This window comes from Hemicordylus capensis, chromosome 11, assembly GCF_027244095.1.
Source record: "Hemicordylus capensis ecotype Gifberg chromosome 11, rHemCap1.1.pri, whole genome shotgun sequence".
NCBI lineage: Eukaryota > Metazoa > Chordata > Lepidosauria > Squamata > Cordylidae > Hemicordylus > Hemicordylus capensis.
Genome location: NC_069667.1, coordinates 27095239 through 27123221, shown reverse-complemented (window position 1 = coordinate 27123221; position 27983 = coordinate 27095239). Strand labels below are relative to the sequence as shown.

General features: G+C 44.2%; 1 long non-coding RNA gene across 4 annotated transcripts in view; it reads left to right on the top strand.

The window, feature by feature from the left end:
• The window catches only part of LOC128335725 (uncharacterized), a 399851-nt gene that overhangs the window by 247204 nt on the left and 124664 nt on the right, over positions 1 to 27983 (top strand). For all 4 annotated transcript variants that reach the window (XR_008311701.1, XR_008311702.1, XR_008311700.1 and 1 more), the window contains exon 6: positions 13894 to 14006. This is a non-coding gene — a long non-coding RNA (uncharacterized LOC128335725). The remainder of the gene's footprint in view (positions 1 to 13893; positions 14007 to 27983) is intronic.

Here is a 27983-nt window from a genome sequence, read left to right as displayed (position 1 = left end):
TGGTCCCACAGCGTCTCGGCTGGCCACTCGCCGGGCTGCTCTGTCCAGCCACCCAACCCACCTGGGGCCTCTCTGGCCTCGGCCACCAAGGGAACGTCGGAGCCGTAAGGCCGGCGGCGACCCCAGCCAGCCAGCCACATGGGGCTCCAACGTTGTCTCAGGCCAGGGAATTAGTGCTTGTGAGGATGGGCTGCAGAAAGCCCCCTCTCCATGGAAGTGGGGAGGGTTGGGCTTCTCTGAGCCACTGGCGCAACTTGCTTTCATCTCAGATCCCCGGTTCCCGACAGTGATGGGCACTATTTAAAGACACAGAATGGCAGCTCTTACAGGTGCTTTGCTACTAAGTATGCTGATTTGGGGGAGAATTATGGACTGGTGTGTTGCACAAGCAGCATGAAATAAATGGGGGTCTGTCTGTTGCACTGAGAAATAGCTTTTATTATTCAGCCTGACTAGCAACTGACTAGCAAGAGCTGAGAAAAGTCCACTGGGAATGTCTATGCGAGATTTGATTCATAGGCTTCTGTTACCTCATTGCTTGATTCCAAACTGTCTTTTTCCTGAGAGACCAATGATTTCTCAGACTTGGATGAAAAAACACACCAAGGGACTGCAAACTTCTATTTTCTTATCACGCATATGCATCAAACACTCCCATTAATTTTAATAGCTCTTTTAGGCAGAAAAGAATGCTTAGCCTTGATTATTTGTAGAGAATCAAGGTTTTTATTTTCACTTTTCTTCTTCTTCTATTACCATCTGCAGAGACCAAGATTCTGGGTATCTAATTGTATTAGCATTTGGAAAACCACCACCCGCCCCCCACAACATCTACTTAGCAAGCTTTCTCTTACCATTTCTCTTCACTGCTGTTTCCCATTTATTTTTCATTTTTTAACTTGTCTAAGCCACCATATTTCTGTAGGTTTTCTTATTCACACATCCATAAACCAGTGATATAGATTACTATTACTAGCTGTGTGCAAAAGCTTCCCGAGGAATCTCACTTGTCTTAAAGTGGGGCCGTAACTCAGTGGCAGAACATCTGCTTTGCATGCAGAAAGTTGCAGCTTCAGTCCCTGGAAGCATTTCCAGTTGGGCTGGGAAATGACTATTGACAGAGACCATCCTCCCAGTCAGTGGAGACAGTACTGAGCTAGATGGACCAATGGCCTGATTCAATATTTGGTAGCTTCCTAGGTTTCTATAAATGTGCATTTCCTTGAAAGTTCCCGGCTGTTCCACCTTGGAAAGAGTCCTGAAATTATCTTCAAATTTCATTTTATTTGAGATTTTGGCTCCAATCTCCTTCTTCTATTTTACAGATGAGGAGGTTGTCAGCTGGGACTAATGGGCTTCTTGGGGCTTGGGGTAGATATATAAGAAAATAGGCAGCTGCCAGATACCGAGTCAGACCATTGGTCCATCTAGCTCAATATTGTCTACACAGACTGACAGCAGCTTCTGTAAGGTTGAAGGCAGGCGATGCCGCCAGGGAGGGAACCTGGAACAAGCATGCAGGTGCTCTTTCCAGAGAAGCCCCATCCCCTCAGGGGAATCTCTTACAGTCCTCACATATGTAGTGGAAACCTTGGAGAAGCTGCTGCCAGTCAGTATAGACAATACTGCGCTAGATGGACCAAGGGTCTGACTCAGTATATGGCAGCTTCCTCCTGTGAGGGGAGAGTAATAATAAAGTGACTGGAGTTGGGTAGGACAGCTTTTTGTTCACCCTTGATAAAATGCTGGGGACAAAAAGTGGGTTGACCACACCCACCCTACCCAGCTCCCACACAATGGCTCTCCCTTCTTCCTACCTTGGTCTTTGCAAACACAAGACCACCAGTCGGGAGTGTGCACAGTTTTTCCGACCCTGGTTGGGTGTTTCTCCTACCCTGATTTTGGTCATCAGAATGAGGCCAATAGTTTTGGTGATGTTACTCCGCAAAAACTCGTATTCAGAAGCATCCTACCTTTGAGTCTGGAGGGACTTCCATCACTTATTGCCCTTTCCTTATTTTCTGTTTTCTAGGCTTAAATGGATTAAGTAGGAATAATTTGGTCTCTTTTCCTTTCTTATTTCCTACCTCTGTCTGCCGACTGTTCCAAAAATTCACAGCAGAACAGTTAAGTGAGTAAAAGCAATATCTGAATATAGATTGTATTCATTAGTTCACACTTGCATAGAATAAATCTCCCTGAACATATTAACAAAAGAAGCTGCTCCTTTTGCCAATAACACCACCTAACGATAAATTACTGTTACCGTCAGAAATGCAGTATTAATTTTTCCTGTAACTGTTTAAACAATGCACATGTTTTCAATACAGTCCATTAATTTTAATTACCAACATGTAGAATGGAGAAAAATATTCTGGCTGCTTGGAAAAATGTATTGCTAAGTCAGGATACAAGCTGATTATTTGTCTAGAAGGCAAAGGAATTGCTTGATTCCGTTTTGATTCCATATCTCACCGTTTTGGAGCTGATTCATACACATTTCATCTTTTTCCAGTGACGTCAACATGGGCCAACATTTTCAGTGGTTATTAGGTTGTTAACTGGTCCTATAAATCAAGGCAACTCTTACAGCTCAGTATAGTTGCCATGTGATGGCTTCATAAGATAAGAACAAAAGAGCCCTGCTGGATCAGGCCGATGCCCATGTCATCCAGCATCATGATTCCCCAAATGGCCACTCAAATGCCTTGGGAACCCCCCTTGCTAAGCAAGCTTTGGTTGCCATTTGGATGGGAGTCTACATGTTAGCACTGTCAGATATTATCCTTAGGGGATGGGGCCATAGCTCAGTGGAAGAGCATCTGAGGTCCCAGGTTCATTGTTGTGGGGTGGTAATTTTTATCCCCCAGTTAATTAGCAGAGCCCTAAAGAAGCTAGCCACTTCAGTTAGAGAGTAGTTGTGGAGTATAGTTGTTGCCGCTATTTATTGAAGACACATGGAGATTCTTGTAGAACTAAATACTAAGTATTTATTGAAGTATACTTTGAATAGGAAAGACCTAACCCTAATCTATAGAACTACATCATAAATAGGTTGGGGGGGAGAGAGAGAGAGAGAGAGAGAGATGTTTCCATGTGCTCTCTAAGAGGAAAGGAGGGATTCTGACTCTCAACAGGAAATACCTGTAGAGTAATATCAGGGATCATAGAGTAGAGACAGGTAGAACAGCGAGAGAGACCCTTATTCACTATCTCTACTCCCAGTGTCCCTAGTGGTAATTAGGATAGTTCATGCAAAAGGTCGATACACTGGAAGTCCAACTCCAACATTCACTCCCTGGCAGCATCTCCAGGTAGTGCTGGGAGAGACTCCTGCCTGAAACCTTGGAGAAGCTGCTGCCAGTCTGGGTAGACAATACTGACTCTGAGCTAGATGGACCAAAGGTCTGACCCAGTATAAGGCAGTATAACCCAGAACACTTAAGAGGAGGCAGTATAAATATTACCACAAATACATACATAATAAACAAGCAAACAGACAAACATGGAGGTGGCTTCTTTGTTGACAAGATCCCCCACCCCCGGGGGGAGATGCTCTTCCAAAGGCAATGCTTGGGAGTGCCATGACCCCCCCCCCACACACACACACACATTGAGCAGCCATTTGGATTTTGATCCTAATGTGGCTGAATCAGCAGGACCGGCACTGCACATAGACCCCAAAACGTGGCCCTACCAGCCAAGAGATCCTGGACGAGCCGTCTCCTACCCATTTGCTTCCTTAGCCTAATCAGCGAGGAACAAACTCTGTCCACACTGGGAATACTCATGTAAATGTATTTTATGAAATTTCACTGAATGAATGTATTCAAAGGACAGTTTGACACAAAGTCATTCTCTGCAAGCCAGAGAGCAAGCTTTTGGTTTCTCATGTTGTCGGACACTGTGGGTTTCCAGACCTGATTTGTGAGGCTCTTGAATCAGTTCCCTGGGTCCTGTGCTAACTTGACCATTGGCTGCAGGAAGAAATTTTCAGCATTTCATCTGAACTGTATTTTTGGTGCTGGAAACTAGAGCTGCATGCTAATGCAGAAAGTCAGGCAATGACTTCTAGAAATGTAAGATCTGGCTGAGGTGATGGGTGGCTAATCCACAGTCTAGGTCTAAAAGGCATGAAGATGGAAGCAGATGGAAGCAGCAGGAAGCTGGAGCCTGTAGTGCAACAGATATGCCCTATTTGACCAGGCAAGAGTCGGAAGTCAGGCTCCTGTGATTTATAGCAGGTCTGGACAATTTGGATCCTTCCTACTGAGTGCAGATCACAGGGGCCAATGTAGCACAACTCTTTATCCTTCTGAGTTTGAAAGTGGCTCTGAGAATTCAGTACACACAAGGCCCATTCGGACAAATCACAGGCTCCATGAACCTGCAGTTTTCTTCTCTTCTCTGTTCCTGACGTGCTCCCAGATGAGCCAGAGCTGCACTCATCAGGTCTGGAAGCTGGCTGTGTGGGCATTCTGGGAAGGAATGCTGTGCCAGCCAATGAAAAGTAAGCAGCAGGAGAGGAGCTTCCTCCCTTCACTCTAGTTTGGGTGAGCTGTCCAAACCAGATGAAAACTCCAGCCTTTGGACCCTCAGTTGGGTAAGTGAACCTTACATAAAAGCGAGGGTTCATCTGGAGGCTGTGGGTAGGAATGGGAGCTGTGCTTGGATCTTGGAACTGCAGCTCTGACTATTCAGACATCACAAAGGGCCAACCAGAGGTGAGTCTGCCTCCGGTTTCTTGTGATGTCTGAATGTGGCCACAGTTTCAGGTTACTCACCAAGTTAGGCCCTGGCCTTGAACCAGGAGGCTCCTGGTTAAAGCTCTAGCCCTAACCTGATCAGAAATGCTCTGCCAAATTCCACTTCAGCTTACTCCACTCCCTGCAAATACTATGCCCACATATTCTAGTTCAACACAAAGCCCTTGCCTTAACTTCCTGGCATGTACCATTTCTTCCAATCCAGTACTGACTTCCTGTTGACTTCATTTCTCCTGCTTTTCTACCTGGATTACTAGAGTGTTTCCTCTTTGTAACTGCCTTCCTACTACAGACTAAACACTTCAGCCTGCAAAGTCATCGGGTACTTAACTCTGTGAGGACCAAACATTGACCATAGTAGCTTAGAACCTCCTGAGGGAGGACACCAAATGTGACGCCACCCTTGTACAACAGTTTCCTCCAAGCCAGACCCCACCTTTACATGTGCGCACAGACACATGCACATCTCCCTCCACCTCCACCTCCTTCACCTTTGCATTGGTGATAACCACTTTCCATGACTCCACCACTTCACACACCACTGGACTGATAATGAAAAGTGGGAGGAAAAGAACACAAGGAAAGGGCAGTGGAACTTTCTCCATTACTGCACTTTCCTTTCCCCCCTTCAACTTCCTATCTGTCTCAGTCTTGTCCATACTGACTAGTAGAAGCTCTTCAGATTTTCAGACAAAGGTCCTCTCCAGGTCTACTGGGAGATGCTTCCAGGGGTTGCCTTTCTGCATGCAAAGCAGGTGGTCTACAACTGAACCGCAGCCGCAGCCCCAATGGCTGACATTTGCAAATATATATATATATATATATATATATTGCTCATAGACCTGCACAGAAATACATGGAGTGGAATCTCATAAGGAAGATAATTGTTTTTTTTTTTTAAGTCAGCAGCCGAAGCTAAAATTTTTATCACTGCTGAGCAGGCTGAAGCGCTCGAGGGGCTAAATCATGCTCTTTGGAGGAATCCAAGATTAGTTCAAGGCTTAGCAAACTAATGGATTATTTTTGTTTTTGTACCTAGCCTTGTTCAACCTGGACATTTCTCCCCAATTTGGCAGCTAGTCATGCCAGGCTTGTGGAGAGAATATATAAGCACTTGCAGTAACACATGCTTGGGTGAAGCAGTCAAAGGAAGCCTCCATATGAAATGCTATACAGAAGAAGAGTACATGATTTCAAAATTCACATTTGCTTACCACGTAGTTAGGCAGGTTTTGTTGATATTGGTTGTGTTGCAAAAACAAGAAAAACAGTTTTATTTGCATACTGATTCTTGGTCTTGGATCAATAAGACTAGATAACTGAGTATCCAGTACAGAAAAATAAATACTGAGTGAGAGAGAGAGAGAGAGAGAGAGAGAGAGAGAGAGAGAGAGAGAGAGAGAGAGAGAGAGAGACCCAAGGAAAAAATAAAATAAAAACACTTGTATTAAACAATAGATTTGACTGTATCCAATCTTAGATTCTTGTGGATGTACAGTCTGGCTTGACTCAATCAAGTGTGTGCACGCGCGCTCCCTCCCTCCCTCCCTCTTGGAAGAAGAACTATAGAACTACATATAGAAGAACTATATTAGCATCTATCATATGATAACCATATCATTATCAGCTTGGTGTGTTAATACATGGCCCTGGAAAATGAATTATGTTAGTGTTGTATCAGGTCTTGTACACCCTGTGTACAACTTGCAGTGAGAGCTGGAGGCCTACATGTCCATAGACCAGTGGTTCCCAACCTGGATTCCTCCAGATGCTGCTGAACTACAACTCCCAGCATCCCCAACCACAATAAATTGTAGCTGGGGATTATGGGAGTTGTAGTTCAGCAACATCTGGAGGAATCCAGGTTGGGAACCACTGGCATAGACTATGTTTCATCAGTTTAGTCTATCTGTCTATCTATCTATCTATCTATCTATCTATCTATCTATCTATCTATCTATCTATCTATCTACTTGAGATAAATAGATTCGAGCCAAGTCTTCCTCCACTTGCGTTCAAGCCATCTACCTTGCCTCTTCAGCCCCCATAGTTCTTCTGTATACCAAGGGCTAATTTAGAACCGGGTCGGAGAGGGCGCTTAGGAGCAATCTTGTCTACTGCCCTAGTAAGTTCATATTATTCCAAGTCTGAACAAGGCCACCAACAGAATCACTGGCAGAACCAACCTTAAAGTCTTCCAAGGCTTCTTGGAATCCTATTGGATCCAAGAGCCTTTTTGGGAGGACCATCCTAATAGGTCCTTCAACCTCTACGGAGGAGGGTTGAGGCTGTGAGTCCAGCTTTAACCAGATGGTGGTCCATCCATGACAATAGGGAAATGACAAGAATCCCCACCCACAGAACACCTTCCTGAGCAAAGTAAAAATCCAAATCGAGAGTGTGACCTGCAATGTGTGTTGGTCCTGAAACCACTTGGGACCAGCCACTATGTCATGGACACTATGAACTCCTGAGCTGATCCTGACAATTTGGTTCCAAAGTGAACATTCAAGTCTCCCAGAACTACCAGTCTAGGAGAATCCAATGCTAGGTCTAGAACCAAGTCAATCAGCTCAGTTAGGGACTCTTGGGCAGTGGGGTGAATGGTACACCAACAGAAATCCCAGTCTATCCTTGGTCTCCAGACATAGGTACACACATTCAGTATAGGCCAATTCCCTGACAGGAACCCTGGTAAGGAAGAGATTATTCTTATAGACCACAGCCACTCCTCCTCCCCACCCTCATCCTCTCACCTGCTCTACAACAGAGTATCCTGCCGGGAGAAGCTGGGCCCAAACAGGAAAATTAGCCTCCCCCATCCAGGTCTCTGTAATACATACAGAGACCATACCAGTCTCTGTTAGCTCCATCATCCACAATCCGATCATGAATGATTTCTGATTTATTCTGGACCGACCTGGCATTACAAAGAAGCAAGGTGAGGTTCTGTGGGAGATTGGCACTGCTCCCCAAGGTCAAAGAGCTGGCAGAGAAGCTGGAAGGGGTTACAGCTATTAAATTTCTGATCTCCCTTCCCCTATAATAGCCTGCTGCCCTTCCAACACAACATCTTCCTCTATTCCCCACCACCACTGGAATATGGTGGCTTCCTCTATTCCCCCAGGGACAGTGGACATACCCTCCCCATCTCCAGGTACACCAAAGCACATACCTGCATAAAATCTAACAAATAAACAGAGAAGTCTTTTAAAGCAACATCATAACTTGCCTCAGCTCTCTGCCCCACCCCCAAAGCCCACCCCCAAAGGGTGGCCCCCTTTGACGGCCCACTTCAGCAGGCGCCTACAGGTAGCCCAGCCAGTGGCCCACCGACGGGTGCATCAACGGCTGCATTCTTCGCACAAGATTTATGCCATGTGGTGGAAGAACATGGGGAGCTCTGATGAATCAGGTCCATCTAAGCCAACCTCCTCCTATATCCCACAGTGGCTGAAGAGGTAAGAGATGTAAGCAGATCTCTCTTTTGTGCTGTTGATTTCGATAGCATGATATAACCATTGTGATTAGTATCCACTGACAGGCTTGTCTTCCATGAATCCAGGTGTAAAAGTCCAGCGCTCATATCTGCACTTGCTGCATGGATTATTCATACTTGAAGTGCTCCTCAGGATGCACCATCTTAATTTTGATTGAATGGTATATCGCTTATAGTTCATTATTCATTCATCCCAAACAGCTAAGAAGAAGAAGAAGAAGTGTCTAGCCATTGCTTTAAGTGTAAGGACTGCACAGTTTTTGCCCTCCAATTGCTCCTGAACTATAATCTCCATCATCTCCAGTCACCGTGGCCAATGGTTTGGGATGATTGGAATTGTAGACCAACAACAGTTGGAAGGCTGAATTAGTGCATCTCTGCTCTCAGTCTACATTTTCAGCTGGCTTCCAGTTTACCATTATAATCATTTTTGCAATTCACATTACAGCTTGCGTGCATGTTCTCCCTTTCTCCATTAAGGACCAGTCTTTAGAAAGGATTTCATGAACATCTGCTAGTTCCGTGGACTGAATGTTCAAGTTTTCTTTCTTTCTACCTATTTACTTTCTACCTGCAAAAAATAATAATGAAGAGAACTGCTTTCTCATCACAGCTGCATCCCCGTTTCTCTTCTCAGTTTCTGCTTTATAGGGGATGTCACTGACAATCCCCTACGTCTTATACATTTTTGTGGTTGTTGCAAAAATCCAGAGAGAACCATGCACTTTGAAGACCCGATCTAACATTTCTTGTGCTCTTCATTGAGAGATATTTTCAGCCAGGGATCAAAGAACGGACAAAATAACCCCTCTCTGCTTAAAGAACGTGCCTAAAAGAAAATATTTCAGCCTTTTCAATCTGTGTTCATTTCTAGTATTCCAGGTAGTCATGGCCATTCATCATGGATGAAGAAGACAGTTTATTGCTGCAGAGGATGGTATCATTCCCCCTCCCTTGGCTTTTACGTTAGGACATTAAATATAGTGTTGCTTTGCAGCAGATGATGTAGATGATGAAATGCTTTCCATGTATTACCCTAGATGATAATAAAATAAGCCAGGTCAGTGCATTTGTCTCATCCTGGTTTCATGCTCTTCCATCAATCTGGATAAGGTGTGCGTATGTATGAGATGTGTGATTGCTCCTAGCCCCCTTCTTTTTAAAAAAATAAAGCATCAAGCTCTCTCTAACCTCTCCATAAAAGCATGACAAGGGTGTGGTTAACCTGAAGCATTGCCCAGCTGGGATAGTGGGGAACACAGAGACTTAATGGGGACCTGGAAATCCTGGTGATTTATGGCTTGATACAGTTCTCATTAGGCACCCACCACAATGTGTAACATCCCATAAATTATACACTGTGCAGTAAGAAGCCATAAATTGTCATTCTCTCTGTGAGTTATTACCATTAAAGACTCTTAGACCCCATTGCCACCGTGAGGTTTGACGGTTTCCCATGCCAGCTTTCTTGCTAATGATTTCAGCAACTTGGGGACAAGGGAGTGAGAGATGGGGGGGCTGATTCTGTAGCACAGTTTCCTTAATGCTCAAAGTCGGATGTTAAACGACTTACCCAAGGAAAATATGATTGACTCGCCTGGCAACATTTCTCATTACTGAGCTTTTCTGAGGATCATTTCAAGAACCTGGCTTGTCCTCACCCTCTTTGTTTGTCTCTCACAGAGCAGAAATCGGTAGTAACTCAGTTAAACTAATGGTATTAAAGGTGCAACTGCGAGAGGAGAAAGAATCGATCGGGGGATCTTTAATGGCGAGGTCAAAAGCGAATCTCCATTTTTAGTGGGGCAGGTTCCAGCCCAGAAGTAATGCTCTAGGCCTATCTCATGTAAACTGGACAAACTCTGTGTGTGTGTGTGTGTGTGTGTGTGTGTGTGTGTGTGTGTGTGTGTGCACACGCGGTTGTGGTTGTGGTGGAATTGGAGAAGTATGTTGTGGGTGACAAGCTGAGCACAAGTCATTGTCTACTGACTTCTCTTCACAATGTGACGGGGACTATGGCCTGCATGATGTGCCTGCATGATGCTGACATTACTGATCAACTGGCACTAGTGTGCAAGTGTGCATTTGCACAACTTACTTACCACAGTGCATTTGCAGAACGGAAGTGACGGTGTGTTCGATGTAAGTTCTGCTGTTTGTGTCCCATGAAGGTTCTGCAGTCTAAGTGCACAGGTGCTGTTTTAAGCAGTTGCACAACCGCACTCTGCAAAAGCACCCCAGGGCTGCCTTCCACAGGCACAGCAGTGTTGACCAGTTGGTAGCCCCAGCATTGCATTGTGCATCACGTAGGCCAGGGTTGCGCAACTTTTCAAAACAAGTGCATCCCTTCTGTCACCAATCTTGAGCTCAGGGACCCCACTCTGTGTGTGTGTGTGTGTGTGTGTGTGTGCACGCACACTTAAGAACACAAATTAAAGTGTTACAGTTTTGGAGACAGGCTCTCATATGCACTCAGTTGTTATTCATAAGCAGCCTTATTGAAACTGACGGGACAGGTATACTTGTTCTATTAATGTCAATGGGAGTATTCTAGTAGTGCTAATTTCCGGAAGCCTGTCAGTCAGGCTGAGGGGAGGGGCGGCATGTGACCCATCTGCATGTCGCCTGCCAAACACCCTCCTCCCTCCCTTTCTGCAGGGGACATATTGCTGAAGATGCCTTGGCTTCCACCTGGGGAGCCCCAGTTGAGAAGCAAATCGTGCGGCTGCAGCATGGGGAGGCAGGAGGGCTCTGAGTAGCCGCTGGGAGCTCTTCACGTGCCCCGGGGGCTACTAGTCCCCCTCCCAGTTGGGAACCCCTGATGTATGTTAATGCTTTTCTGGAAGATCCCGAGAGGAGAGAGCTGGACCTGTGGTAGCAAGCATGACTTGTCCCCTTAGCTAAGCAGGGTCTGCTTGCATTGTATATGAATGGGAGACAAGACGTGTGACATTGTAAGATATTCCCCTCAGTGGATGGAGCCACCACTCTGGGAAGAGCAGAAGGTTTCAAGTCTCCTCCCTGGCTTCGCCAAGATAGGGCTGAGAAAGACTCCTGCCTGCAACCTTGGAGAAGCCGCTGCCAGTCTGCATAGACAGTACTGAGCTAGGTGAACTTATGGTCTGACTCCATATATGGCAGCTTCCTATGAATCCGGCAACTTGGTCCTAGGGGGATTTTTTGGAGACCTTAGAATTAGAATTCAAAGATCAGTGAGCCACATTTGTTTAATGGGACATGTTTAAGCTTTTGCCTACATATCAGTATTGAATATCATTATAACGAGCGATCAACGTATCTGCCTGATGGATACAAATTGGTTGGGCTTGGAGGAATTTGATAAGAAGCCAATGCCCCATATCCAGATGAGGTGCTCTTGTCTCACAGACAGGTGATGTGCTCTTTACAATGGCCACCTTTGGACGTAATGCAGAACCACAGGTCCAATGCACCCGCGGTTCCGTGCCCTCCTCCCATTGCTCTCCCACCCACATTTAGATGAAATGGAGAGCTACTTCTCAGCATTCTCGCTGACTGTGGAGAGGAGGGGGATCTGGCTGTGGGGGCTTCCTTCTTTCATGAAGGACAGCCCGCACAGCCAATAGGAGCCGGAGCGAGGGAGGAGCTTCCTCCCTCAACTCCCATTTCAGAGGGGTGAGACTGCAGTGCCAGGATTTAGGTGCCACTTCAACTGCATCACCAGAGCTGGAAGCGGTGAAACTCCACTCCGAACCAAAGGTTCGGATTGGAGTTTGCTGTGGAAAACCATGGGTCCATTTCTTCACTAACCTCTAGTTGCCCACATCCAGACATACGGCTACAGAAACTAGAGGCAAAGGGTACTCTAAATTCAGGTTACATCCAGATTTGGCCAATATGTGTTATATAATGTAGATCAGGGGTTCCCAACCTGTTGTATTCTAGATGTTGCTGAAGTACAACTACCATCTTCTCCAGCCACAATAAATTGTAGCTTGGGATGATGGGAGTTGTAGTTCAATAAAAACTGGAGTATGACAACTTGGGAACCCCTTGATGTAGATAGGTGACAGACTGTGTGTATTTGTGTGTGTTTGTGCAAACATACTTTGTCATCAACAACAATATACAGATATGATAAGGATACAACAAATATTTATATACTGCTACTCAACAAACGTTCCCAAAGTGGTTTACATAGAAAAATAAAAATAAATATATAAATAAAATGGCTCCTCTGTCCCCAAAGAGCTCACACTGGTGCATAAGATATTTGTTTTAGTGGCACACTTCCTTTGAAATGTTCTACTGTAACTGTTTTAAATTTTTATTCACTGATTGTTTTCAGACATTGTTGCATCTCTCAGGAGCCTTGAGAGCCAAGGAATGAAATAAACACATGTTTATACTTCAGTTCTCCCAAGTCTTGCTTACTCTGCTGTGCAATTCTGGTTGACATCAGCAGATAATTACAGCTAATCTAATGTCGATAGTAGGGGTGCCCTGATTTGTTGCTCCACTGATCATCTCTGGGGAGGTCTTGCTTCAGGGAGGCCAACATGTCACATTTTGTCTTTTTTGTCTGATTCTTGTATTATGAAGGGGTGTGGGGTCTGTTCATTTCCAAATTCAGGTTCAGTTTCAAAACCTAATTTTGAAACTTTGTTTCCTTTTCCTTTAAACCCTGAATCAAACCCTCCTCCCTTCCCTCTTGTTTCATGCTGCTGGCACTGTTGCTATGAAGAATTGACACCTAAACTTCGAATATACATTCAAACGAGTATACCTCATCCTTGCTGTATTCACTGCCCCTTTTGAGCAAGGCACTTCTTTAGCACAAGACACTGGACTAGAACTGTCAGCTTGATCCAAGGGGTTTAGGGAGATTTTCATTTTGTTCACACACCATACCTTTAAAAAAAACACCCACCAGTAATTGAGAGGGGGAATGATCTTTTGTCTCACTCCCCTTTGGACCCCAACCCACCCTACCCTGCTTCCGTGGTTTAGGGAGAGAAGCTGAAGAACACCTTAGGAAATTGTAACCCTTCCATTTTAAGCAGGATAAAAATAATGGTTGTGATAAAATTAATGTTAACATTTTGTTAGCCTTTTTTGTCGCATTAGACCAGAAATGCTTTTTTTATTATTATTTCCCCCACCCCTTCATCACCAGCTTTCCATTTACAGCTAAAGCATGCCCTCTAGTGAAGAAACTGCCGAAGATTTTAAGGTGGATTTGTGTTCGTTTTTACTGAGAATTGGTCTGGAGATTTTAAGTACCGTGAAAACTGAATATAGCCTCATAAATATAAACAAAGTATTATTATTATTTTTATTAAAAATGGTTATAGCGTAGAGAACTCACCCCCTCCCAATCTTGTTAGTGATGCTTATTTGGGGGAGGGGATATAGCTCAGAGGTACAGCACATGTTTTGCACATAGCTTCAATCCCTGGCATCTCCAGGTAGGAATCTCCAGGTAGGAAGAACCCTGTCTGAAAACCTGGGGAGCTACAGCTAGTTAGGGTAGGCAATACTGAGCTAGATGGACCAATAGTCTGATGCATCAGGTGGCATTTTCATATTCTGATATAAGAAAATGCTTGGGGCAGAAAGTGGTTTGAATGTGTTGTTTGTCTTCTATAGCAGGAGGAAGATTCGGTTCAATCCAAGATTCAGACCAGCTGTTGGAAGAACCGTGGAAGTGAGGGCGTTTTGTGTATCTCCCTTCTCTCTTCCTTGTGGCTTCTGACACAGAGGTGAGCAGTCTTGAGGCTTACTTCTTCTTCTTAACTAAAATGCCAAGGTCCACCAACTGCAGCCAGGTGCGAAATAGTAGACGATGGTGAATCCAGATGCAAATGCATAGTTTGGTAAAGGTAAAGTGTGTCGTGTAGCCGATGGCAACTCCTGGTGCCCACAGAGCCCTGTGGTTGTCTTTTGGTAGAATACAGGAGGGATTTACCATTGCCAGCTCCTGCACAGTAGGAGATGATGCCTTTCAGCATCTTCCTATATCACTGCTGCCTGATATAGGTACCAGTGGGGATTTGAACTGGCAACTTCTGGCTTGCTAAATCAAGTCATTTCCCCACAGTAGTTTAGTAAGAGGGCCAATTATCTACTGCACCCCATGAGACATACATTGGGGTGATCTGCAGATACAGTAACAAATCGACGTCATAAGAAAAGTCCTGTTGGATCAGGCCATGGGCATCCTGCTTGTCCAGCATCCTGCTCCATGAAGAAGGGTCAGTTCAGTTCTTAGCATCTCCAGGTAGGGCTGAGAAAAACTCCTGCCTGAACTCTTGAAGAGCTGATTCCAGTCAGGAGACTCAGATTCCGCTGTCAGAGACAGTGCTGAGCTAGATGGACCAAGGGTCTGACTCCATATCAGGCAGCTTCCTATGCAATCTTTTCAGTAATGCTGCCCAAAGACCTGTCAAAGGCAATCAATCAATTCCCTCATATTTTACAGGCAGAGAATACTAGGACCAAGAGATAAGCAATTAGCACAAGGTCACTCACAACATAGAAGGTTTTTTAAAGATGCAATTTCACTTCCTATTGGGAGTTAGAAACCCTTATGGATGTAATGAAAATCACCATGAGATTTATCAATAGATCCTGATCTACCTTGTGCTTGCCCTCTGTGGTAGTAGAGGGCAGGTTTAGGAGGGCTCCTTATTTGGAGAGATTGTCTCCTTATGGGAATGGCGATGTCGAAACAGTCGGTCATGTGGTTTTGTATTGCTCTTTTTATCATGATCTGCGCCTTAGATTTATTGCTCCTCTTGATTTTAGATATCCAAATAACTCAGATGAGTTTTATATAAACTTATTTCTCTCCGATACATATACCGATGTCTCGAATCTGGTGGCCAAATTCTGTACGACTGTGATTAAGATCCACACATGGTGTGTTGGAGATGGTTAATACAGGCTCTTAATTGTTTTTGTTGTTGTTTTTATCTTATTCCATGTTATATTAATTTTATGTAATAGTTCTTGATTATATATTTTATGTGTATATATACACACATACATCTATACTGATATTCACTTTTAAGGACCCTTATATCTGGATCTGAACTGTATATTGATCTATGATTATACTAAACTGAATCGAATCGAATCATTGCATCAAACTACATTGTGCCTGCCCTCAGTCTAGCACAATGGCTGCATTCGCACATAACATGAAACCAGAGGTCCCTTCACCTCTGGTTTCAGAAACTGCATGTCCAAATGTGGGCAACCGCAGTTTCGTGAAAAAGTGGACCCGTGAATTCCCTCCCTGGACTCTGATTTGTACCTTGGTCTGAATAAAGTTTCGCCGCCTGTACCTTCATTTTTGTAGTGCCAGCATCACGTCCGAACGCTGGCACCACAGTGTCCCCCTTCTGCAACCAGAGTTGTGGGCGGAAGGTCCTCCTTCAGTCCAGCTGCTATTGGCTGCTACGGCTGTCCTTCAGTAAGGACAGTTCTCTCCAGTTCCCCCTCCTCTCTGCACTCAGCAAGACAGCATAGAGTGAGCTCACCATTTCTTCCAAATGCAGATGGGAGAGCGGGCAGGTGGGGGCAGATTGGACCCATGGTTCTGCATTATGTCTGAAGGTGGCCAATGAGAACATCCGCACGCTGCCTCACACTCATGTTATTTTTCAGCTGGTGGGGGCAGAAAGATCAAGAAAGTGATGGTGTCATACCCCATATTGGTTGTACTAGATATTAAAATGAATGAACAGAGACATGAAACATAGAGTGGTGTCAACTCCATATCTCTTTTGCAATCTGTTCTGGCACTGGTTGAAGGTGATATAAATGGCATTTCTGCTTTCATGTTGTCCTTGATAAGAAAATAACAGCTATTTCTGGTCCTAATTCTGAACATCCTTCCTCAGCTGCTATTTTAATTAACACACATATAAATGAAACATTTACCATCTTGTTGGGTTTGATATTGAGGCTTAGTTCAGGGTTCTGTTTTCAATATGTGAAGAGTAACCCAAGAAGAATCCAAACATAATGTACTTGACAATCAATTGAGAGTTGTAGTCTAACATCAGCCAAGGACCCGGGTCTGAGAACCCCTGGATTGGGGGAAAGGGCTTTACCAACTCCTCTCATTTTGAAAACAGCAGGTCTTAAAAATTAAAATCAGCATTGCTATCTAAAGAGAGATCAATGGATTTGTTTGAACGACCACAAGCCTGGCTCTTGGCTGAGAAAGAGGCAGAAGATTAGATCTGAATTTCTGTTCAGCAATTTTCAAAATGGCAAATGCATACACTGTGTTCACTTAATTTGAGTTCATTTTGACTAGGGAGGGAGCCAAAGATGGTCTCCAAAATCCAGACAGAAGTAGTTCCAAATGGAAGAGTTGCTGGAAGCGAATCAGTAGGTTGGCAGAAATTGAATATCTTGCTAAGATGCTGCTCAAATTGCCAAGAAAGTGATATGCAAGTCACATTATTAATTACATGCAAGTCCACCATCCCTTTTTTGGGAACTGCTGAAGAGAGCTATAGAATACATTAGGCCTGTTCTGACTATCATTAACTGGGTAGGACAAGCTGTGAGTGCTCTGGATTTGTGATTGCCTGCGAGTAAATAATAGAGCGGGTGGGGGGAGTGCTCAGTCGGAGACCTGGGAGGTATGGTGCTGTCCTCCCCAGCAGGAGCATCACACGTGAGCACAGGCCCTCCTACTCCCCGGTTTACTTGCAGACAATCATAAATTAGGAGTGCACCCAATCCCCAAAATGGATAGGAGGCTTGCCCTATCCATCTAATGATGGTCAGAACAAGCCTATTGAATCTACAGACCTGTCTATAAGCTCAGAAAATCCAATCTGATTTGACTCAGAAGGGCTCCAGGACCATGCATTCTGTGCCAGGTTTTGGCAAGAGAGAAATGTGGTAGCATTCCTGTCTGTGGGTCAAGGACTGTAGCTTCAACTCCCATTCCTCTCTCCATGTATGGGGCATACTGAGTGAGCCTTCCTCCACCACCCAGGCACTATTGACAGGACACCTCAGCTGCCCTCAAGCCTTAAAGAGGGTGAGCATCTCGGTGACTTGCTGTAAATTCAGGGGTTGGAAATCAAGCCGATGTTCAATCGATGGAAGTTCGTTCTCTTCCATTTGTCTAATTTCCTTTCCTGCTATGTGTGCTGCCCCCTCCACCCCATGAGTCCTTTTGAGCTTCTGTAGGTGTCTGCTTGGATCACATCAGCTTACATATGAAATTATGTTGACTAGACTCCCTTAATTGTTCTTGAAAAGTTCATACAAGTTCAGATGGCTTTGAACTCCCATTTTGCTGCTGAGCGAACAACTCACTTTCGGTGAACACTTCCTTTGAGCAGTATATTTTTCCCCAAAGGTATGAAAGACTTTTATGTTCCTCGGTGGTAATAATAGCATGACTGATTTACATGTAGAATCAAATTATTTTATGAATTGCTTTTGTGTGTGGAATGATAAACCTGAAAGGGAGCAGCATGATAAATGTCTTTCTTTTACAGTTACTATGTTTCTTTCTAATGCGGCAACATAATCTTGTCTTATTATGAGGTAATATATTCTAATAGGGGACTAAGAGTGCTTCAGGTTGGACCACTCATCTTCCATCAGCTTCCTTAAGCACCTAAAGCATGTCCAAGAAGAACCATCATGCTGAGCAGCTATTTCAGGGAAGTTCAGAAGCAAGAGGGAGGAGGATGGTAGCTTTACTTACTTACTTACCATATTTGTATACCACCCACTACCAGTCTCTAGGTGGCTTACAGCAATAAAACCAAGACATTTCAACTATTAAAACATAAAAACATTTTTAAAAATCAAATTACAATACCCATTTAAACTACCAAACAGCTAAAAAGCTTGGCTGAAGAGATGTGTCTTTAGCCAACTACAGAGAAGGCTCGCCTATGAGTCGCCACAGACAAGCCGGCAGCACCCTCAGACGAACCTCCCCGGAAGACCTTAATAGGTGGCGGGATCCATAACGAAGAAGGCATTACAGTTTTCACATGTGTTGATTCTTAAATATTTTGTCGTAGGTGAAATCTGGCAATAAAGATGCAATTTTTTTTACTGTTGTTATTTTAACTAATTATTATTATTTTATTATAATTATTTTAAATGTTTTCATGTTTTCAGAACAAATTAAATTTGCATGTATACAACCAATGCCAGCCCTCTCTCTTTATCTCAGCAGCACTCCGCACATTATAGTTCCTATTTTTTACTGTCCCTTTGATACGGTCACAGGAGAAATGCAGTAGAGTATGACAGGGGTTCTCAAACTAGGGTCCCTCTGTGTTGTTGAACTATAACTCAGGGAGAGCTGGTCTTGTGGTAGCAAGCATGACTTCTCCCCTTAGCTAAGCAGGGTCCACCCTGGTTGCATATGAATGGGAGACTAGAAGTGTGAGCACTGCAAGATCTTCCCCTCAGGGGATGGAGCTGCTCTGGGAAGAGTAGAAGGTTCCAAGTTATCTCCCTGGCTTCTCCAAGATAGGACTGAAAGAGATCCATGCCTGCAACCTTAGAGAAACTGCTGCCAGTCTGTGAAGACAATACTGAGTCAGATAGACCAATGGTCTGACTCAGTATATGGCAGCTTCCTATGGCCCTATGTTCCTAACTCCCATCATTCCCAGCCACAACAGTTCCATCAACATATTTTGTTCATCTTTTACCACTTCTTTGTAGTGATGGTTTCCACATACTGCTTCACCACTGAATGCTTCGTTTTGCTCTACTACTACTACTACTACTGGAACACATATTTTTACATTGCTTATCAATGTTGGTGGACTACAGCTCCCAGCATGATGGAAGTTGTAGCCCAATAATATATGGAGATATCAGTCAAGATGGATATACTGATTGTGGGGGGTTGGGACCCGAGAGATGGTTTAGATCTGCCTGTTTTGGAGGGGGTTACACTCCCCCTGAAAGATAAGGAACATAGTTTGGGAGTGTTCCTGGATCCCAAACTCTCTCTTGGTTTCTCAGGTTGAGGCAGTGGCTAGGAGTGCTTTTTATCAGCTTTGGATGATACGTCAGCTACGCCCATTTCTGGAGGTAAATGAACGTAAAACAGTGGTGCATGTGCTGGTAACTACCAGGCCTGACTACTGTAATGCACCCTGCTTGGGGCTGCCTTTGTATGTAGTCCAGAAACTACAATTGGCACAGAATGCAACAGCCAGAATGGTCTCTGGGACAACACGAAGGGACAATATAACACCAATTTTAAAACAATTGCACTGGCTGCCAATACATTTCTGAGCTAAATACAAAGTGCTGGTTATGACCTATAAAGCCCTCAATGGCTTCAGCCTGGGGTACTTAAGAGAGCGCCTTCTGTGTCATGAACCCTGTTGACTATTATGATAATCTGGAGAGGTCTGGTTACGGTTGCTCATTTGGTAATGATTTGAGACTGGACCTTCTATGTGGTTGTCCCGGGGCTTTGGAATAAGCTCCCTGTTGAAATAAGAACATCTTCTCTGTTCGCTTTTAGGAAGACCCTCAAGATGCACCTGTTTTCTCAGGCTTTTAACTGGAATTAATTTTAAACTATTTAATTTGTTTTTAACTTATGGGATTGTTTTTATTTATCTTGTGAAATTTTAACTGTTTTTACTCTCTTTTATATTTGTTGTGTTTTAATTCTGTACGCAGCCTAGAGATGAAATTATTAGGTGTTACAGAAATAAGATAAATAAGATAATCATAAATATGGGGACCTAAGCTGATAAATCTTTTGGGCTTGCTCATTTCTTTAAAAAAAAAAAAGGTTTCTAGAAAGAATACCAGGAAGGCTCATGGAATGGATAGTGGTTGGATAAAGCCAAACAGAGCAACAATAAAAATTCATTGAAATAAAATCCTGCATTTGTTTGCTTTTAACTCTGTGAAGGTAAAGAGACGTTTATTTCATTTGCATGATCTAATAAAATGGAGTGAAAAAGGCAATTGCCTCAAACAAAGTAAAACTAGAAATCTGCAAATGTTTCTACACAGATTACCATTGTTATCTTGTTTGTGCAACTGATGTATAATACATTTGTATTGAATTTGAAACTTGGTCAGAATGATTTTCGCTGCTTCTCATTGTCGGTTTTCTGTACTTGTGTGGCCAAGATAACATGGCATTCCAAGCAGATCAAATGAATTGTAATGTGGGAGGGATATATGTTTGGGTTCTTGTTCATTCATGACTACCAGCTGCGGTGGCTCAGCCAGGAATCAGCTTGCCTAAGGAGCAAGAGGCTGTCTGTTCGAATCCTCGCCGGTGTGCTTCCCAGACTGTGCCTAGTAAATATATATTTGTAGTCATCTATATTGGGCAGCAGCAATATAGAAAGGTGCTGGAGGCAGATGCTCACTTCAGTGACAATGGCAAAGGCATCCTTTCACACTGCATGGGAGGAAGGTAATGGTAAACCTCTCCTGTATTCTACCAAGAAAACCACATGGCTGGCTCTGTGATTACCAGGAGTCGACACTGACTCGATGGCACGATTGTGCCTATTCTCCCTTTCATTCCTGACTGTTGCAAGAATAGCAGGCTGTGCTAAGGGATTAATTTTTTTAAATCAAGCATCGTGAGACCCAAACCATTAGCAGATGCTTTGCATGGGCGCCATCATAGTAGACCATTTGCTTTGAATGCAAAAGATCCCAGGTCAATCCCTGAGAACATCTCCACCTCTGGCTAGAAAAGATGCCTGCCTGAAACCCTGGAGAGCTGAGTGGCAGCGGCTATGATGGCTGCCTGTGATGGGATGGGGGCATAGCTCAATGGTAGAACATCTGCCTTGCATGCAGAAGGTCCCAAGATCAATCCTGGGCATTTCTGGAAGGGCTGGGAAACCCCCCAGTCTGAAACCCTGGAGAGCTGCTAATATACTGAGCTAGGAACATAGGGAGCTGCCTTATACAAGTCAGACCACTGGGCGAGCTAGCTCAGGATTGCTGCTGAGGAGAGCTGGTCTTGTGGTAGCAAGCATGACTTGTCCCCTTAGCTAAGCAGGGTCTACCCTGGTTACATATGGATGGGAGACCACATGTGTGAGCATATTCCCCTTAGGGGATGGAGCCACTCTGGGAAGAGCAGAAGGTTTCAAGTTCCCTCCCTGGCAGCATCTCCAAGAGAGGGCTGAGAGAGATTCCTGCCTGCAACCTTGGAGAAGCTGCTGCCAGTCTGTGAGGACAATACTGAGCTAGGTGGACCCATGGTGTGACTCAGTATGTGGCAGCTTCCTACGTCCCTATGTCCCCTCCCCCCGCACCGCAAGTGTTGCATGCTTAACTCTGATTGGAACCCACCTGTCTACCCTTTACTGGGGCTGGGGGAGCGGATTGCCTTAAAGAGGCTGAGTAGGCATTTCTGGCTTTCACCTGATTGGCTTCTGGGTGACAGTTTTTTCACCTTCTCCCTACAGAGTTCTTTGCAGCATTTAATGGTGGGTTGCCATAATTAAATTTGCCTTTGTCACATGTCATTTCATTTTCATTGAAAGGGGCTACAATCGGGAAAAGAGAGTAAACATAATCCTTCCACCAGATGTATGGGGGGGGTGGCAGGGCGCCCACAAAACTAATTTTCACCTGGAGCAGCAAAACAGATTCAAAAGGCCCTGTTTACATGGACCTCAACCAGTATAAGAGCAGCCATGATACTGGTGGTGTCTTGTGGTTAGTTGTCGTTCAACAGTGCCTCCAAAAACAATTTCACAAATGGTAGTGCTTTAAAAAAAAAATACAACCTTCTTTGAGTCGCAACTCTCTGTCCTAGTTCTTTGATTAACCTTTCGAGATTGCCTTCTGAAAAAACAATACCGACCCCATAAATTAAATGACAGAATTAATCTGACCTCCTTACAGTGCAACACAGTAAACATTTGCACTGATAAATGTTTGCTAGCAAAGGCAAGAGGGGGGAAATACAGGTTTATGAGAGGAACACAATAAAAAAGGTAGAATGAACTTGTTGAGGGTTCATGAGTTGTTAGCAAAAAAATCATTTGGTCCTGAGCATTCCGGGTGTTTTTTTGTTTTTGTTTTTTAAATCATTATTTGCATGCCTGTGAGAAGATAATCCTCTCTGTGCAAGCAGAATCCTTAACAAAGTGATATGGTGAGAATTTGAACCAGATCATTAGGCACTGGAATATGCTGCATGTCTAATACAAGAGATTTGAGTAACAGTGTTCTTAGAAAGCATGTTGTATACATTTTCTGACTGGTAGATACAGAAGTTCTTTAGTGGCCTGAAGGGGCTTCTCTTTCTATGTTCTCTCCTATTCTATCAGTTATGCTTAGGGTATGTATGCCTTTAGAACATTGATAGCCTGCCTTTCCATGGGGCGGCCCTTCCATGAGGCGTGTTGGGGCATTTGCTACAGGCACCTGAAGCCCTGATCTCCTCCCCCCACCGAACCCATATCTAGGTGTGGCTGAACCAGGCTAGCTTTAGAAGGGAGCGGTGAATGATAGAGCATATTGCACATCACCTGTTCAGCCTTTGTAATCTGCTTTGGAAAATGGATTGAGGAAGCAATCAGCCTATGTATGCCTAAAGCATCAATGGCATAACTATATAGATCTATTTCACAGTGTGGGTATGGAAGCCAGGAACATAGCTTGGCTTGAGGGAATGGGGATAATTTGGATCTAACTTGCCATTTCATTTCTTTGTGTGCACAAATGTTTTGATACTCTTGATTTGGGGTTGCTTTATCTTCCTGCCACCCTGACTTATAGTACCTCATTACAGAGGCATGGCATCCAGTGCGGAGGGGGGTGGGAATACAAATGACAGTAATTTTGTGAAATATTGTGTGTTTTGTTGGATTTTGATTTATTGCTTTAAAGTGAACTAAAATGCCAACCATTCTTAATAAAATGAGAAAAGCCTTATTTTTGCTGTAGGGAAACGGGAGTTAGAAAGCAATATCTAAGTGCAGTTGAATTTCCAAAGGAGCCGGGTCATGGGCTGGCCAGAACTGCATCTCCAAGAAGATGGAAAGGGCGGCTGGATGCAATTTTTCACAAATATGGGGGCGGGGGACCATTCTTGTGGCCCCCATCCAATTGTTTTGATAGTAAAAGCCTGTCCACGCGCAGATTAATCAAAATCAAAGATATTATCTTTCGGGATATTAGAGCCTCAAAGAGGTAAAAACTAACAGAAAGGAATAAAATGTGAGGGAGTTACTGGATAGAGGAGAGGAGGCCCCGGAGATGTTTCCCGCCAGCTGTTTTCACCAATCTCTAGTAGGGCTGTGCACGGAACCGGTTGCTCTGGTTCGGTTCGAGTCTGACCCAGACCCACATTGGACTGGGCCAATTCAGTCCAGCACCCCCTTGAACCCTAAAGGTGGTCACTCCAGAGTGGTGGAATGAATTTCCTGCTGCAATTAGAGCTGCTCCATCCCCAAGGGAAGAAAGTGGACATCTGTTCAGCCCGGCTTTTCGCTGATTTTTAACTGACATGGTTTTAAACTGGATTTCGTCTATGTTTTAACATTCCTTTTAAGTCTGTGGCTGTTCCATTTGTAGGTGAACCAATTCAAGACTTTTGTCATGGGTGGTATATAAAAGCAGTAAGTTAATAAATCACATTCTTGCCTGGTCTTTTCTCCCTTGGAATAGCAACAGCTGCCAGTCTTGCTGGGGGTTCCCATCTTCTGGGCTGGCTTGCCTCCTCTCCACTCAAAGTAACAATATTTCCTCCTGCTTCTCAAGTCCCTCTTTGTTCCTTGCTTGCTTCCATGCCATCATTACCCCCTCCCTTGCCTTCTTCCTCCCTGCATCCCAGCTGACCTCATAGGATGCCTCTTATGCTGTGGCAAATGTCCTCAGCAGCTCCAAACCTAAGGAATGCCCTTCCCCTGGGAACATACCAGAGCCCTAACCTGAACACCTCTCAGTAGCTGTGCAAAGGCTAGATCATACTTTTTGATTTAACCTGGTCGTATCTGGGGAGCCAAATTTATTTATTTAATTTCAGTTTAGTACAGGGCTGCACACCTTTGGCCCTCCTGCAGAAGCTGGATTACAACTCCCATCATCTCTGGTGATTGTCCATTGTAGCAGGGGATGACAGGAGTTGTCATCCAAAAACTGGAGGGATGACGGGCTGAAGCTGGAGGGCTGAAGTTGTACAGCCCTGATTTGGACCAATAAGGACCAATTAAAGTCAATTCATAATAATTAAAACAAATAAACCTCAGTTGTAGTCCAGAATGGTCCACGATGCTAGGGACCGCGATCTATGGTTTTTGATGGCCGCCAACCCCCCAATCAGAGAGGGCACATGGAGAGAGAAATTTCAACTAGAAAAGTGTTTTCAAGATCTTCTTAAAGGCCACCAAGGATGGCAACTCTCCTATCTTGGGCTTGGCAAGCAGTGCTTTCCAAAGCTCAGGGCAGCTATAGAGAAGCCTTGAACCTGAGTTGCTTCAAAATGAGTTGGCAGCAACTGCAGGTGGACCACCCCAGAGAACTTCAGTGGTCAATGGGGATTGTGCAGAAGAAGAAAGCATACTCACAGGTAATTGGGTGGATATTTCACTCTTTCATTTGACAGCCAGTGTATGGTATCACCAAAACGTGCATGGGGTAGTGGTGGTTGGCATGGTGGCTTGACCATGGGGTTGGTCCTGTTCCCAGCCCTTTCTGCTTGTATTCTTGGTGCCTTGTCATTCCACACAGGTGATAGGCAACCATCCTAGAACTCCTCTGTGCCAAGTTCCTTCATGCTTCGGAACTGGTTTATGAAAGCCACTCATTTCGGCCCTGCACTCCTGAACGAAAATTGAACAAAAGGCAGTATAAAATATAATATGGGTTGACAGCCTGAGGGAGGGGGGGAAAAGCTGTAATTAAAGTCCATGACTTGTGTGAAATGTAACTGCCCCACCAGTCGAACGAGCTCTTTCGCGAAAGATAGTAACAAACAAATCTATGCTTGCTTGAGAGGAAGTGCCCAGCCCCAGATTATCAGATGCTTCTGCAAAAGCCTTTTGTAAATTTTACTAGCTGGAGTTTGACATTCTGCCAAGTGATCTCAGTGAACATTTTAGCCTTATAATGAGCACTGACATTTTCTCAGCATTATTTCTCCCCAGTAACACTATACAAGTCACCGTCTCATCTGACATTCTCCATAAAGGGATAATTAACTCCCATTGTGTATACAGTGGATGGTGAGAGAGTGTGTTGAAACCTTTCCCAAACATGGCTGCTCTGTCCACAGAGGGAACCCGTACAACACTTTTGAAAGGTGTTCCTACTCAGGGCTGCAGATACCACCACCCCCTCAAGCATTTGAAGAGTTCTCCCCTTCATGTTACTAAACTTCTACATCAAACCTAATCACTCATATTTCCCCTCCACCCCAAAGTGTCTTTTCTCTCTCAAAAAATTGAATGAGGAGTTGTTCGTCAAGCTTCTCTTCTGGGCCAGTTCAAATGAACAGTGCCCACTACACATGATATTGTCAGGGCCATGGTGAGAATGCGCCCGCCCTGGAATCTCTAAAGGATGAACCGATGCAATGTCAGCATATCCTTTAATCACATATGAGAGGTGGTCATTGTAGTGTATGTAGAGGGGCGATTCTGATGAACACTGCTCAAATGTGACTAAAGAACATGCTGAGACCCCTGGCCCCAATGAAAGCCCCTCAGAGCCCACAGACCCAGAGAAGAGATAGTGCTTACTGCCTCTCCTGCGGACCTCACAAAGACCCTGTGCCCCACAATGAGGCTCCTCTCCTCCATCAGCCCTGGTATGCTGGGCCAGGGCTGAACTCCAATATCAGAGGCAAAGTGATCACCTAGCTGCTCAGGGGCTCCTCCACAACAAGCCTACTTGGGAGGAGGGGGAGGTCAGCTCAGGCCCCTCCTTTAAACTGGAGCAGGCATGAGTTCCAGGACTCCTGGTTCCCATATGATGCCTCCACTTTCAGTTAGCTTATGCTGGTTCAACAGCTCTTTGCTTGCACTCTTGCCTTTGGCTGCAGCTTTCCGAGACCTGGGTATAGATAAGAGGAAGGGAGAGAGAAATATAATGTCTGTTTTATTTGAGTCATGCCACCCCAACGTGATTTTCTTTCCCGATAATTTCATTGTAAGTACCTTGAGTTGTATCGAGACATCAACACACCATTTTCTGGGTAGTCTTCAAAACATGGTTGGAACAGGATATGGTTGAGTCATAAACCTGATGTTGGAATATTCAGAGGGCAGCCTGGCCAAACCCAAAGTCCCATTTTAAAATCATTGTGTGCTGGGTATTGGGACAAGTTTGTTGGTGCTTAATAATCTTTAACCAGTAGCAGCCATGCTGTGCTTCTGTAAGACAAAGTGAGAAAGTAGAAAAAGACAGCACTGTAAAAGTCATCGTTCTGCTGTGTGTCTTCTAGGACCACTCACCCAAGTTAGCTGATTTATGCAACTTTGATCAATAATCTCTATTTATGAGACGTTTATGCTAGCTCTTGCCATACATCATCCTTGCAAAGCATCCAACAGAAAAACCGTGATTCAAAGTACGTATTGACAAATGTTAATTTCCAAAAAAGAGTAATTCTAAAATTGATCTGAATTGCATCTCATTGTATCTTTGGCCATCACCACAGCTGATGGTTTCCCTTTTATTTTCTCCACAACGACTAATGTGAACAAAACACAGTAGGATACCTGGATAACAACTTCACAGCTTGTCCTACTTTTTATATTACAGTCATGGTTCAACTGAGTATTACAGCCAATATGCAATTATAATGCAATTGCCCTTGTGTTTAAAATTAGTCGTGCATTTAAGAGACTCATATATGATTAATAATCAGTTATATTTCATTTGTAGTATGCAAACTGCCGAGGTATTGTTACCCAGTTCATCTGTGCAACAATCCTTGGAGATAGTTTACTATAATTGCCAAAATGACTTATTCCCCAGATGAAGAAAAGAAAATAATTAAAATCCTGGCTTTGCGGCACTATGGGCCCAGCTGTGATATACTGATGTATATGGTCCATCATCTATTACAAGCATTGCAATGCTTCTAATTGGGTCTGGTGGCTAGCTTCCTGCATTAGAGGGTTATGGCAATCTGAACTCCATAAAAATACATGTTATAGCTGCTATTATTATTGCTGTGATCACTGGCTGGCAGAGTGAGGATGCACCAGTGCAGCAAGATTGCACCTTCACAGGACTTTCTAACTAACTGCACCAGTGAAGTGGGGAAGCGGCAATATTTGATGCCCACCCCTTCCCTAGGAAGCCATCTGTGCCATCCAAAAATAAGTCCCTGAGGGCAGCGCAGTCCTTGAGGACATATTTTTTAGTGACTCCTCTGGCTCAAATCAGAGGAGATGGAGCCCTGAGAATCTGTTTCTCTACTTGTCCCATATCACTGTGAGGGGAAGGCCTCAATCCCCTCATAGGGATTCTCCAATACATTCAGGTGCCCCTTGCAAGTGAAGACTCTCCTTGGTGGAGGGGTTTTGTGTGCTTGTGTTTCTGTGTGAGGGAAGGAGGATTTGGAAGGAAATATTTATACAGTTACTGTGTAAACATGTTGCATGCTCTCTTGTATTTTTGTATACAGCCTGGGACATGCTTCTGAAGACCTGTTTGTTTGCTTTTTGTGCCCTCCCCTTCTTGAGGATGGGGAGGGTATAAAATATTTCACTTCCACA